This window comes from Trachypithecus francoisi, unplaced genomic scaffold (assembly GCF_009764315.1).
Source record: "Trachypithecus francoisi isolate TF-2019V2 unplaced genomic scaffold, Tfra_2.0 Lachesis_group1, whole genome shotgun sequence".
Classification (NCBI taxonomy): Eukaryota; Metazoa; Chordata; class Mammalia; order Primates; family Cercopithecidae; genus Trachypithecus; species Trachypithecus francoisi.
The window spans coordinates 59,121,689-59,136,590 of record NW_022681454.1 but is presented as its reverse complement, the minus strand read 5'-3'; the positions used below and the strand labels follow the sequence as shown (position 1 = coordinate 59,136,590).

At 35.9% G+C, this 14,902-nt stretch overlaps 1 protein-coding gene and 1 long non-coding RNA gene across 8 annotated transcripts in view; one reads left to right on the top strand and one right to left on the bottom strand.

Moving 5' to 3' along the window:
- Positions 1–14,902, bottom strand: part of LOC117085485 — a 96,182-nt gene that overhangs the window by 29,028 nt on the left and 52,252 nt on the right. For all 3 annotated transcript variants that reach the window (XR_004437972.1, XR_004437975.1, XR_004437973.1), the window contains one exon: positions 14,132–14,357. This is a non-coding gene — a long non-coding RNA (uncharacterized LOC117085485). The remainder of the gene's footprint in view (positions 1–14,131; positions 14,358–14,902) is intronic.
- Positions 1–14,902, top strand: part of MTHFD2L (methylenetetrahydrofolate dehydrogenase (NADP+ dependent) 2 like) — a 147,677-nt gene that overhangs the window by 104,121 nt on the left and 28,654 nt on the right. The gene's annotated exons all lie outside the window — the stretch shown is intronic.

The following is a 14,902-nucleotide window of genomic DNA, read 5'->3' as shown; positions in this document are numbered from 1 at the left end:
GCATCTGAGAAAACCATACAGTTAACATCATACTTAATGGTGAAAGAATAAATGCTTCCCCCTAAGATCAGAAATAAAACAAACATTTTCCTTCCCACCACATCTGTCAGCATTGTATTGGCAGTCCTATTCTGTACCATCAAGTAAAGAAAAGTAATATAATGTATACAGACTAGGAAGGAGGAAGTAAAACTGTCTTTGTTTTCAGACATGATTATCTACGTAGAAAATCTAATGGAATCTATGAAAAAACTACTAAAATTATAAATTAGCAAGCTTACAGAATATATGATCACCATAATGAAGTAATTATGAATATCTATGTACTCAACCCCTCCAACCCAAGAACTAGACTATTCCAAGTAACTTACATCTAGTGGGTGCTTCTCCCTTATTCCATTCTTATGATTTAAAAACATCTTAGTATTTCATATGTATATTTCATGGGTGCATAATATAGATAAAGGAATGAGAAAAAATTAGAGTGTTAGAATATATATCCGCTTAGTAGGAGATAAGAATGGGAATTAAGTTTGAGAGATGCTTTATCTAGATCTGTTATTCTAATATTTTTAAGGGCAATGAATTTAGAGTTAAATTATTTTAATATTTTTAGGTACAAACTTAAAAAAAAGACTTGAGGTACCCAAGTGCTTATTATTGGTTGAGTTTCAGCCGTGTTAATATTAATGGATTTCTTTTTTTTAACTAATTTCTGTGTTATTTATTTTCTATACCTTAATATGTTATTTAATTTTCTAGAAATAAAAAGTAAATTGATTTATTTGGGATTAAGAATGAGAAGTTCTTATGTACAGTGATTTGAAGGAGTAATAAGAAACCTTCCATATTATCACATGTGGCGATATTAGGATCTATTGGAAAACAAATTCACTGAACATGTGTAACACATTACAATTGATAGAATATATATCAATTTATAACCCGTATTTCAAGTGTTTTAGTTATAACTGATAGTAAGAATTTTGTTTTTACTTCATGCTGTTGCTGTGGAAGAAATCATGTCAAAACTCTGGCTTAAAACAATAGTCATCATTATTCTAACCCACAAGTCTCTGGTTTGGTGGGGGATTGACACACTGGGCTGAGCTCAGCTAATCTCAGATTGATTCATTCGTTTATAATTAAACTAGTTTATTTATGTGTCTGCAAATCTGCCAGGGCTCTGCTCTAATGTGGGTTTGTATGATGCATTGTAGCTGTTCCATAATTATCCAGAGACCAGCATACAGGCCCAGATATGACCTTCTCATGGCCATGGCAGAAATGGCAGAGGGCAAGTGGAAACATGCAAGACCTCTGAATAATGTGTGAATAACTGTAGCATACTCTGAATATGGATTGGCTATGATATTTTTGATATGCCGGGCAATGTGCTAAGCACTTTATATATAGTATTCATTTACTTCTCTATCCAGTCTTATGAAGGACTGCTATTATCCCAATTACACAGGGAAGGAGAGAGGATTACATGGACACTTGTCCAAGGTTATTGAGTTATTAAGCTGGAAAACCTGAAATCTGAACTTGGGCCTTAGATTTTAGCCAGGGAACAAAGGTAACTAGACAAGCACTTAAAATTGCCATGGCTAGTATTTTTGTCATGGATACTATTTTTGTCATGAATAATATTAAAATACATTGTAAAATAGTACTTTGGTATATCATGTGATTTGCTAAGCTTAATATTCTCTATATCAACATTTGTCTAGCAAGATTTCAAGGGCAATATTTTGTATGATGGGTGAAGAAGAAATGCAGTTTGCCTAATTTGCAGATGTGGAGATGTCATTACTTTTTTTCTTTAAACAAACAAAGCACCATTTAATTTTTCTTTCAAAGTACTTTAAATATGTTGAAGTCAATTATGTGTTAGATTCTGATATTTGTAGATCTGATTTAATTTTTAAAACAGTTCAGTAATTTGGTAACCAATTATTCAGACCATTGTATCTGTATACATCCATTAAATACCCCTCTCTCAAACTTTATTGACTTTTTCATTAAAATCTTTGAAAGTTACTTGAACATAGTAGAAACTCAGACTTCATCTGTGCAGTCTCTTCTGTTGTTCCAGAGGTTTCATGTAAGTTTCAAGACATGGTAGGGGCATTTAGTTTTCACTATTCTGTTTCCAAACTCCCATCAAATGATTGGTCCTTGTCCAACTGCCTACACATGCACTTGCAGAAGTGCCCCTCTTTGTCCAGTTGCTTTAATCTCTCTACTACTTCCCTGTCATCCTTAGGTATATAGGAAATGCTAAGACAGTGTCTAAGGCATCTGCCTCGGCCATCCTTCCATCTGTTTAATTATTTGGGACCATACCACCTTTCCAACCACTACACAGGCTATAGAAAAAATATATTTTTGTTTTTGGATTTCCGAAACCAAAACTAGGGATTTTGCCAGTTCTCCAAGACACAGCCCAAGGAGCATTGACTAGCAACATCTCCCTGGGAACCTCTGAAGTCTAAGATTTCACCACTTCTCCAACTCTCCTGACTTTTCTAACTCAACCCTTCCATTTTCTTGTTTGAGTCTCTCTGTTCTTCTAAAGTGCTAGGCTTTAGAAATCTTGAAGCTAAGAAGTAAGGTCTCCACTTCTCTTTCCTGTCTCTATTACTTTTCTGAGTCAATCAGCACTGAATGCGTTAGCTGCTGCTAGAATGCTTAAAGTTGTAGGAGAAGGGAAAATCTAAGACTGCATAAGAAGGGAATACTAGGGATAGTAAAAAAGTAATTCACTTTCTAAATATCAGGCCTCATTTCTTAGTATTGTCTAGACTATCTGGCCTTCAGGAAGTACAACTTTAAAAGAAAGAAATTGAACTAATTGGTCTTTCAAGTTGAGCTCTGAGGAACCTAAGGGGATTTGGCTAGTAGCAGAGCTCCCATCCTCCTCTTTTCAACTAATACATCTCTCCTTGCTTTGATTCTTTTACATACGGAGCTTGGTAAACAATTTTCCTTTAAATAAATGGTTCTAAAATGTTTGAAACCCATTCCATTCGACTTTAATACTCTGTGAATAATGTGGCAGTTGGTAATATAGACCCGTGCCTATTGTCCCTATTGGCCTGCAGGCTCTCCTCATTCCCCAAATGCACTGGTGTCTGTTTGCAGGAAATTCTTTTCTTTTCTTTTCTTTTCTTTTTTTCTTTTCTTTTCTTTTCTTTTCTTTTCTTTTCTTTCCTTTTCTTTTCTTTTCTTTTCTTTTCTTCTCTTTTCTTTTCTTTCTCTCTTTTTCTCTCTCTCTCTGTTTCTTTCCTTCTTTTTCTTTTTTTTTGACAGCATATCACTTTGTTGCCCAGGCTGGTGGTACCATCATGGCTCACTATAGCCTCAACCCACCCCCCACTCCCTCCCACTCTGGCTTAAGCAGTCTTCCCAACTCAGCCTCCCAAGTAGCTGGGACCACAGCCATGCACCACCATGTCCAGCGTTGTTTGCTTGCTTGTTTGTTTGTTTGTTTGATTGTTTTGTGGCAACAAGGTTTCCCTATGTTGCCCAGGCTGGTTTTGAACTACTGGGCTCTAGCGATCCTCCCACCTTGGCCTCTTGAAGTGCTGGGATTACAGGTGCCCTCAGAGAATAAAGTTTGATTGATGGGAGGAAGAAAAGAGAAGCACACATTTGGACCCAGGTCCATTGACTCTGCAGAAATATGGTCCAAGGCAGAAGGTGATGGAACTACTTGAGTGATCATATGAATTTCTGAATATAAAAGGATTCCAAAGTCCTAGATGATCAAATATGGCACAGAGCAGGGCCCTACTGGCCCTGAGCTCTGTAAGAAACCTAGCATCATCCTGGTACCACAAGGAGTAGAAGCTTTGGGGGCATTCAGATATTGTCCTTGGCATGAATATTATTCTCATGATAGGCATCATAGGCACATCAGTTCAGATAGGAACCAAAGAAGCCAGGGGAAAGAAAAAGAACAGGAAATGTTCTGTGGTCACTGCCACTGACTCACTGGGTTGTAAACACTTCTTGAGGATTTCTAGAAATAACAGGAGGATAACTGGGAGAAGACACTGAGGTAGTTGTACTACTAATGTAGGCTGTATTTAGCTAGGATGCATTTTAGCCATTATATTACTGTCTACAAAGCAAATAATGCTGAAGAAACTTTTTCTAATCTAGAAAGAAGCATACATTCATACAAATTCCATTCTAATTATTATCTTTATTTATGTAGTAGGACAATTTCCAGCTGAAGAAGTGATCCACCTGAGTAAGCATTTCCATGGTGTTCCTTTTATATCTGAGTTAGAGTTCTGGTTTTGTTCCCAGCCTTACCTGTGACTCATCATTGTGAAACTAAGAAATCATTTAGCCTCTCAGCACCTCAAAATCTTTCTTCTGTGAATGAGGATAATGGGTAAACCTTTTCTTGCTTCACTGAATTGTTGTGAAGTTTAATTAGATAATGTTTACACAGCCCTTTGAACTCTACTAATTAAAGTGATGTGTAAATATGGTGCTTCCTTTTATCAGGATGGCTTGACTGAGCCATTTCATGAAGAGTTACAGATGACTATGATAGGAGTATCCATGGGGAAGTGATTAATTTTTTTTTAATTCATGTGAACTCAATTCTGAGATTATCAAATACACATATGAAAATACTCAAGTTGGGGCTGTAATTAGTGAGAATAAGGACATAGCCTCCCACTAGCTGAAGAGCTAATGGTCACACCTTCACATTAGGGAAAGCTTAAAGCTTAGCTCCTAGGGTGTAGACTAGTGCTCTGTTTGCTTTAGATATTGCTGTATTTTTTTCTATGTTACCTTTATTCGGGCTATTTTTGTCTAGGCAACATTGGTGATATATTTTATATTTGTCATATAATGAATCATAAAATAGCATATTTACAGTCCCTTGATGAGAAAGACATAAGCCTTAAAGTAATGTGAATCTATATAGATTATCCATTGGTTCATTTACTTATCAAAGAGATTTTCACCTGAAATGGAAAAATCTTAGATAAATCAGAAATCTTCTTACTAAGTTTCCCAAGGAGACTATTTTACCCTAATATTATCTTCTTAATTACTTTTGAAATTCTGCATTAATAAGAGACCCTTTCTTTTGCCAGAAATAAGTTCATGAAAGGATTAATTAGCTTGGAGGGAAAAAACACAAGTTTTTCTTCTTAAGCCTTCTTTGTGTGTTAGCATATAATTATCTTTGTTAGATAGAATTTTCTAAATGATAATATTATAAGTGTGTAACAATTCAATTTCGTATGCTACTGAATGACTCAGAATTTAGAGTTAACATAGTTTATTGGAAACTTAGATAACTAATGGGGAGTTTTGAAAACTGCTAAATACCAAAATGGGAGTTTACAGCAGGAAATGTTTCTGTAAAATCTAGTAGCTAGTTTTTTATACTTGTATTGCATAATGAATACATTATATATAATAATAAATAATATATAAATAATGTATGAATAAATTATGTGTACTTTCATTACCTGTGTACTTCAGGGATATGTCTGCTGATGGACCAGCATAACATGAAAGCACTTTGAACTGTCTGAAACTTCAAATTCAGAGTCTTGATTTTGTATCTTCTGAAATATGTTTTCTGCCTCAAATCCTCACCAGTATGATATGAATAGAATTGCAGAAAAATTTCAAATTATTTAGGTCCTGGTTAAATGCTTGTGAAAAGTGTGACGGTGCTTTAGTAAACTCTAAGGCATAATAGCAGGAGGTATATAATTGGATATTTCAAGAAGAAGGCAGATTATAGATTATTTTGATCTAAGGAGACACTAAAGAAAACAAAATACAGATCCAACACTGTAAAACATATAGCCTTAGGATACACAAAGATAAAACAGAATTCAAATTTGCTACCATGGAGAATGAATATTCTGTTTATGGATCTAAGGTCCTGAATGAATCTGTATCCCTACACAATGGGGTTTTTAGGTATTCTTTTTTAAAATAGAAAAATAAATGTTCGTTTTTATCATTAGCTAGTGGTTTTAAGAGGGTATTATGTAAGTTCAGATACAGGTCAATCTGAACCTGGATAGGTGTAGTCCCAATAATGTTGATGATAATATCAGTTTTACCCACAAAAATTCTGGCATCTCTTTGATATCTTCAATTTGGGCTTGATTTGGATACAAAGGTATTAGTAAGTCTACGTCCTTATCCAAACTAGCTATGAATAGGGCGTCCTAAGGGATTTTAAGAAAGAGATAATCAGGACATCATTTAATCTGGCAACTCCACTTTCAGAGTATCAAATTAACAGGTGTGGAATCACAGAGGAGGAAAGACTGTATTTCTGTTCTAGGCCTGGACATAAGGAATGTTTAGGAATTATTAGAAATGCCCACCACCTGCATAGTATGTTTATTCCAAGGGGAATGTTGAATAAGAATAGAAGAGTTTAAGGCTAATATGGTTGTACCTGTATCAATCAAAATGTTGTTCTTTAACATTATAAGAAATTTCTCCTTGTGAATTTAAGGGTAAAATGAGAAACTCGGCATTTGATTTCCTTTAAAGCACTTTCATTTTTACATCCTTCATTGTTTCCCTTTATTTTTAATATACTAACTTTTTTGTCGGTGTTCTTTCTGTTTACAGTATCTGTGAATGTCTTTACCGAGTGATTCCCTCTTTAGGGGGTGTTTAATGATTGCTAATGTCTGATTGTTTTATCTGTAGGGGCCTGAATTTGATTTAAGTCTTATTTGATTTTTGTGCCAAGTCCCTTTCAAAATATTCAAGAGGATGCTAGAGGTCTGGCAATAGGCTGTTTCCCATTTCTGCTTTTTCTTATGTTTTAATTCTTTTATTTCTGGCTTAAGGTTATTCACAAGAAAATGAGAAAAAGCGAGGCTTCATCTGAATCAGTGTTTACTTCTGAATTTTGTCAAAAGGTGTCAAATAACCTATCCTTGAACTCCCTAATGAATTGATTCTTTCTTTGTTTATAGGACTGAATCAGAGTCCAATCTATGTTCACAGGAATGATTTGGGGGATAGCCAAAAGACATTCAAAATCTACAGCTTGCAAAATACCTCTGATTTCTTATGCAGTAAGGAATCTTTGTGTTATTCCTTTTTTATCCAGTTCTTTTGTATCTGAGCATATGAAGTAATAGATATCGATTTGAGAAGTATGGGTTGTACATCCCTAAAACTATTCCTGATGTCTCTGCAAATTTTATCATGGTGAGGCTTTGGGTACATTTTAATAGTGGCTTTTAGCTCAGAATGAGGTGAAGTCTTAAAATTAACAATAAGAGTGTTTTTTTCTTTTTCTGTTCTGACAGGCGCTTAACTTTACAAGATAATGCACTTTAGGGGTTTCTGGACAGCCAGAAGAAAGGGGGAACAAGCTAGAAGGAGAAGGAGAAGGAGAAACAGGCTGGGAGAAGAAGAATAATAGGATAAAGGTCATTAAGCTTCTGTTGAAGTTTGAAGGAATCTAAAACAGATTAAGTATTTCACTTTTATTTTTTTTTTGCCTCAATAAAGGAATCTTTTAAGGGAACAATTTTGACGTCTGAATAATTTTGGATACTTCCTCAAACACATTAACAATGCAGATTATTGGATGTTTAGAATTTTATTCCTTTATGTTCTAAGGCATCTCTCAAATGAACACTTTTGTTCATACCAAAACTCCTTGAAAATGTCTATTATAATTCTAAATTATCTTTAGTGAAACTAAGCCATTTAGAAAGATAATAAATATAAGAATTCAGGTTATGGCATAAATACATGTGCAAAGCAAGAGTCTGTCAGAGGGGGAATGGTCTTCGGTTTAAACTGAGCCAAGTCCAGCAGAGTCTAGGAACCATCAGGTGAAAATACCGCTGTCTACCTCCTGCCTCAGCCCCACATGGCCTGATGGCTGGGCCTTCTCCAGCTGCAAACCTCATACATGTGCAGTTTTCACAGACAGTAAGGTTTGGAGAAATTTCACAAGACACACTGGGAAAAGCGCTCATAAGATTTTGGTAAGTGACCTGAGACAAAGTTTTTCCAGAGTTTTGCAAAGTTCAGAGGAGCTTTCTGAATTTCTCGGTCCTCAAGATCAGTTTGATTTTTTTTTTCTATTTTTTTTTTTTCAAGTAGAGATGGGGTATCACCATGTTGGTCAGGCTGATCTCCAACTCCTGACCTCAAGTGATACACCTCCTTCAGCCTCCCGAAGTGCTGGGATTACAGGCATAAGCCACCATGCCCAGCCTGTCAAGGTCAGTTTGAGGATGGATTTGTCTGGTTTGCACCCATTCCCTTTCTGTGAAGTTTGCTTTTATAGAGATACAAAAAAAATGATAAGGATAGAGATATATAGTGTAGTTAGTAATAAAACTGATTTCTACCGAGGATAAAACTTATTCAAATCTGATCAATCGAAGGATTCCTTAAAAAGGGCTTTTTATTCATAGAAGACAAAATAAATGCAGTGCATGGGGAACTTTATGTAACAAAATATGGAAGAGGTCAGACTCAATGTGAGCCATACCTCATCATAACAGTCAGAGAGACCAACAGCTCCTTACCCTAGCAGGAATTTCAATAGACCACAAGGCACTCATGCTTTTTGACTCAAGGTCTAGGATCACATACAAGAGAAGTTTTTGACTAGATCTTTGTGGATCTTTAAGCTTATTGAATGCTGGTTCCTCAAAAATATTACCCGAACAATTCAATGGTATGACAAATCTTAGTTTATGGTTACTGTAGCATGGGTGAGAACTGCATTGACAGAGTCTTAGTAGCAGTAGTATGCTGAAGCTTGCTCCACCAGCCTGTGAGATTGATTCTGAGCATCTCTTCCCCAATCCATGTTCAGTGAGTTCACATTAGTAACTTGAAGTCAGCCTTGGTAGGACGATTTATGTTATAGAAATCATCAAATTCTACACATCAGAGATATTTTTTCTCCTGGAGAACCAGTTAAACTTAGTAACATGTTAGGGTGTGGGGGCAAAGTTGAAGTATTTATAAGATGTTAGAGTTTGTTTCAAAGCAAGTCTTTATTTTTTTATTTGTCTACTTTAAGTTCCAGGATACATGTACAGAATGTGCAGATTTGTTACGTAGGTATCCGTGTGCCATGGTGGTTTGCTGCACCTATCAAGCCATCACCTAGGTTTTAAGCCCTGCATAGGTTAGCTATTTGTCCTGATGCTTACCCCACCCCCAACAGGCCCCAATGTCTGTTGTTCCCCTCCCTGTATCCATGTGTTCTCATTATTCAACTCCCACTTATGAATGAGAACATGCAGTGTTTGATTTTCTGTTCCTGTGCTAGTTTGCTGAGGATGATGGCTTCTAGCTTCATCCATGTCCCTGCAAAGGACATGATCTCCTTCCCTTTTGTGGCTGCATAGTATTCCATGGTGTATATGTACCACATTTTCTTTATCCAGTCTATCATTGATGGGCATTTGGGTTGTTTCCAAGTCTTTGCTATTGTAAGTAGTGCTGCAATAAACATACATGTGCATGTGTCTTTATAGTCTTTATAGTCTTTATAGTCTACTGTGGATATATATCCAGTAATGGGATTGCTGGGTCAAATGGTATTTCTGGTTCTGGATCCTCGAGGAATCACCACTCTGTCTTGCACAATGGTTGAACTGATTTATATTCCCATTAACAATGTAAAAGGGTTCCTATCTCTCCACCAGCATGTTGTTTCTTGACTTTTTAGTAATTGCCTTTCTGACTGGTGTGAGATGGTATCTCACTGTGCTTTTGATTTGCATTTCTCTAATGATCAGTGATGTTGAGCTTTTTTTTCCTATGGATGATGGACATATAAATGTCTTTTTTTGAGGAACACCTGTTCATATCCTTTGCCTACTTTTTGATGGGGTTGTTTTTTCTTGTAAATTTTTTTAAATTCCTTGTAAATTCTGGATATTAGACCTTTGTCATATAGTGGATTGCAAAAATTTTCTCCTATTCTGTAGGTTGCCTGTTCACTTTGATGGTAGTTTCTTTTGTTGTGCAGGAGCTCTTTAGTTTTAGATCCCATTTGTCGATTTTAGCTTTTGTTGTAATTGCTTTTGGTGATTTAATTATAAGTCTCTGTCCATACCTGTGTTCTGAGTTGTATTGCAAGGCAAGTCTTTTAACATGCCTTATGGAGGTTTGCTTAGAATTGGATGATTATAATATGAAAGTTTAGGATTGGTGGATACAAAGAGAGGATTTTGAAGCAAGGGTTTCAAAACATCCTACAGAATCAGCTATTTGATGCTGCCTACTGAAAAATCAAAAGGTTTAATATTCATTAAATGAGTTTTTCATAAGTTCCTGAGACAAAAGCACTTTCAAATTTCATCTTTCTGAGCAAGACTTTCCTGGAGTAAGAAAGTTATGTAGATGGAGACAGCTGAATAATAAAATAATGTTAATATTACAGCTTATAATATATAAGCTATGTGAGCATAGATGGTTTTGGTTCTCACATATAATGCTTGAGCCCTCAAATTATGTATAAAAATTAAGGATTGGTTCCCATGGAATTATGACAGCAACAACAGAAAAAGTAAACTCATAAGAATCATTCACTTGAAATTATTCATTTTCAACTCTAACAAAAATAAAAATATCCTGACTGTGCATCCTAATGATATATATCTTTTATATATCTAATATTTAAATAGATTTTAATTCTATGTTATCACATGACAAGAGTTTATATTGCATTTGTATATGTGGGGAATTAAACACATCAAGTCTTAGAAATTTGTTTTCAATATCTATAAAAATACACTGATTGAGCAACTATGTGCTTCCAATCATTTGCCTCTATAAGACAGCAATGTAAGTGGACTACTTAGTGTATTTAGTCTAACTAAAATAGAGATTTTGAATGTTTGTCATAATTCCAACCATTAAATATAATTTATATAATTTCTCTATCTTCTTAAGTAGAATGAATGATAGAGTCAAAGGTCAACACAACTTCAGAGATGAATTACTTAGAAAAAGAAAGAAGAGGTTTTTCTTGTTTTAAATTTGAAAGGACAGAGGAGAATGTTTAAATCATAGAATTGAAAGGCATAACTAATACAGAAGTTTATAAGTCTGACAGAAGCTTAGAGAAGACCTAGATGTTCCGTAGTCCCAACACCATGACGACAGCATGGAGGAGCAAAAGGGGTCCCAGTACCTCTATCGCTTGCATAAGAATGGTGAGACAGAACACTCACACAAATCAGCCAATGCAGATATGCAGCAAGAATAAACAGAAGCCTAGAATCCTTGGTGAGCCAGCTTCCCAAGGCTCAGGAAACTGCCCAGGGCGAATGGAGTGTCATCGGTGCTTGCCCCATTGTGACACAGCTGAGGGAACTCAATACACCCTAGACACCACTTGAATTGCTGAGCTCAAGCACCGGGGAACATCCCATTCTAGGAGGGAGGAGGACATAGCCTAGATTGTACCCAACACTTTATCTCAAGATGCCCCATTCTAGAACTAGAATGGGATAAAGAGAAAGTCTCTGTTAAGTGGCAGGGGAAAAAGCTGGGGCAGCCAAGGTAATCTGGGGACTTGTCTTCCTACAACTAACTTTCCCAGTTCAATCCCTTCTTTATTTTGAATATTGCTATTAAGAAATAAGGACACTATACAGTTTCTCTTTGTGGTATATTATCCTTAGAATATTCTTTTACTGAGCTAAAAGATATTCCCTCCCTTTGTGTTTTTTCCTTTCTTCTCTCTGAAACAATATAGAGTAAAATCTTCCAGATTTGCAGTTTTTAACATAGTGAAGAAACTACTGTAGTTATTGGGGTTTTCTTGTTTTGTTTTTAGGTGTATGCATTTGTTTGTTTGTGTATTTCTGAGATAGGTAGCCTAAGTTCATTTAACCATTCCTCTACTGCAGAGGTTTTCACTGTGTGGTCAGTGCACTGGTGATGGTCTGTGACTATTTCTTACCCTCTGCACACTATATGTTATAGGTCTGCAAGAAGATAGGGAGCTTGCACCAAACTGTAAATCAACACACCACTTATTTCATTGAAAAATTCTTCGTATGAAAAGTAATAATAAAGTTAGCTGAATTAAACTGTGTTTACTGAGATAGTTGCTTTATATTGTGGCACAAGATTTTATCTTATTGCAGATCAGTAATAATTAATTGAACCAGCTAGTTTGATAGCAAGTGATAAGAATTTGACATGATTTCTAGACTGGTTCTAATCATTCTTCCCTACACCAGCCTCTGAAGTACAACCAACTATTCCAGAGAGTTTGCTAAAAACATATTGGAAAATATTACATCCTTGTATCTGGAGACCATCTTAGTTTTGTATTGAGTTTTTAATCAAGTACAGCACTTCATGAGAATTGTACATTTGTTCCCATTCAGATTATTCTTGATACTTATAATCCATCATTCCAAAATTACAACCCAGTAGCCATTCTGTCCAATTTTGTGTCATTTGCAAATATGGGCTATGTAGCTACTGGTATGTTTAAAAAAAAAAAAAAGTCACTTAGACACCACCTTTAAAAAAATTTTTTTTTTTTATTATACTTTAAGTTCTAGGGTACATGTGCATAACGTGCAGGTTTGTTACACATGTATACTTATACCATGTTGGTGTGCTGCACCCATCAACTCGTCAGCACCCATCAATTCATCATTTATATCATGTATAACTCCCCAATGCAATCCCTCCCTCCTCCCCCCTCCCCATGATAGGCCCCAGTGTGTGATGTTCCCCTTCCCGAGTCCAAGTGATCTCATTGTTCAGTTCCCACCTATGAGTGAGAACATGTGGTGTTTGGTTTTCTGTTCTTGTGATAGTTTGCTAAGAGTGATGGTTTCCAGCTGCATCCATGTCCCTACAAAGGACGCAAAGTCATCCTTTTTTATGGCTGCATAATATTCCATGGTGTATATGTGCCACATTTTCTTAATCCAGTCTGTCACAGATGGACATTTGGGTTGATTCCAAGTCTTTGCTATTGTGAATAGTGCCGCAATAAACATACATATGCATGTGTCTTTATAGCAGCATGATTTATAATCCTTTGGGTATATACCCAGTAGTGGGATGGCTGGGTCATATGGTACATTTAGTTCTAGATCCTTGAGGAATTGCCATACTGTTTTTCATAATGGTTGAACTAGTTTACATTCCCACCAACAGTGTAAAAGTGTTCCTATTTCTCCACATCCTCTCCAACACCTGTTGTTTCCTGACTTCTTAATGATTGCCAATCTAACTGGTGTGAGATGATATCTCATTTTGGTTTTGATTTGCATTTCTCTGATGGCGAGTGATGATGAGCATTTTTTCATGTGTCTGTTGGCTGTATGAATGTCTTCTTTTGAGAAATGTCTGTTCATATCCTTTGCCCAGTTTTTGATGGGGTTGTTTGTTTTTTTCTTGTAAATTTGTTTGAGTTCTTTGTAGATTCTGGATATTAGCCCTTTGTCAGATGAGTAGATTGCAAAAATTTTCTCCCATTCTGTAGGTTGCCTGTTCACTCTGATGGTAGTTTCTTTTGCTGTGCAGAAGCTCTTTAGTTTAATTAGATCTCATTTGTCAATTTTGGCTTTTGCTGCTGTTGCTTTTGGTGTTTTAGACATGAAGTCCTTGCCCATGCCTATGTCCTGAATGGTACTACCTAGATTTTCTTCTAGGGTTTTTATGGTATTAGGTCTAACATTTAAGTCTCTAATCCATCTTGAATTAATCTTCGTATAAGGGGTAAGGAAAGGATCCAGTTTCAGCTTTCTACTTATGGCTAGCCAATTTTCCCAGCACCATTTATTGAATAGGGAATCCTTTCCCCATTTCTTGTTTCTCTCAGGTTTGTCAAAGATCAGATGGCTGTAGATGTGTGGTATTATTTCTGAGGACTCTGTTCTGTTCCATTGGTCTATATCTCTGTTTTGGTACCAGTATCATGCTGTTTTGGTTACTGTAGCCTTGTAGTATAGTTTGAAGTCAGGTAGCGTGATGCCTCCAGCTTTGTCCTTTTGGCTTTGAAGTTCATATGGAACCAAAAAAGAGCCCACATTGCCAAAAAATTTTTTTCCTGAGTCCATGGTTCAGCTGATCAGTTATGGTAACCTTGACTCACTCATTTCTGACGATCTTTCTGGGGCCTGATCAAGCATCTGCTGTTACTGGTTGTTGGCAGGGAACTGATCAGTCTATTATGGCCTCAGCTAAAGTGACTCAGCTTTCCTCTACAGTACTTGTATCCTTCAGCAGACTAGCTTGAGTTTGTTCTCATGGCCATGATGTGGTTCCAAGGGAGACAAGAAGCACACAAGACCCTTGTAAGGATCAGTCCCACCGCTGGCCTAGAGTAAAGCAGAAAAAAGATGAAAATGGATCTGGAGGAGAACAAAGATAAAACCATCACAATGCCAATGTGTTCTTTCAAATTATTTATTAAAAACTTGAACATGGTATTGAAAAATACTTTTCACAGAAGATCTCAATAGACCTTACAAATGCATTGGTCAGCAGTTTCGTAATATGTTATTTAACTACCTATGATTCTACCAATAGATGCTTTCATCTAACCTATATTTTTCCATTTATTAGAGTTCAGTGAAAAGTTTTCTAAAATTCGATGCTGTAATTAAGAAATTACCCATCGTTTTCTGAACATAAATGACCATCACTGCACTATTTATAATAGCAAAATATTAGAAACACTGCAGGAATGAATACATTTTTATGGTAATCCATATAATAAATTAGTTCATATAACTTCTAATTTTCAAATAAAATTAAATGGGAAAATGCTAACATTTTAATTTAATAACAGAGTGGTGAGATACATAATGAGACACAACATTAAGGAAATGCAAGTTTCATATTTTATATTTAATATATAAAT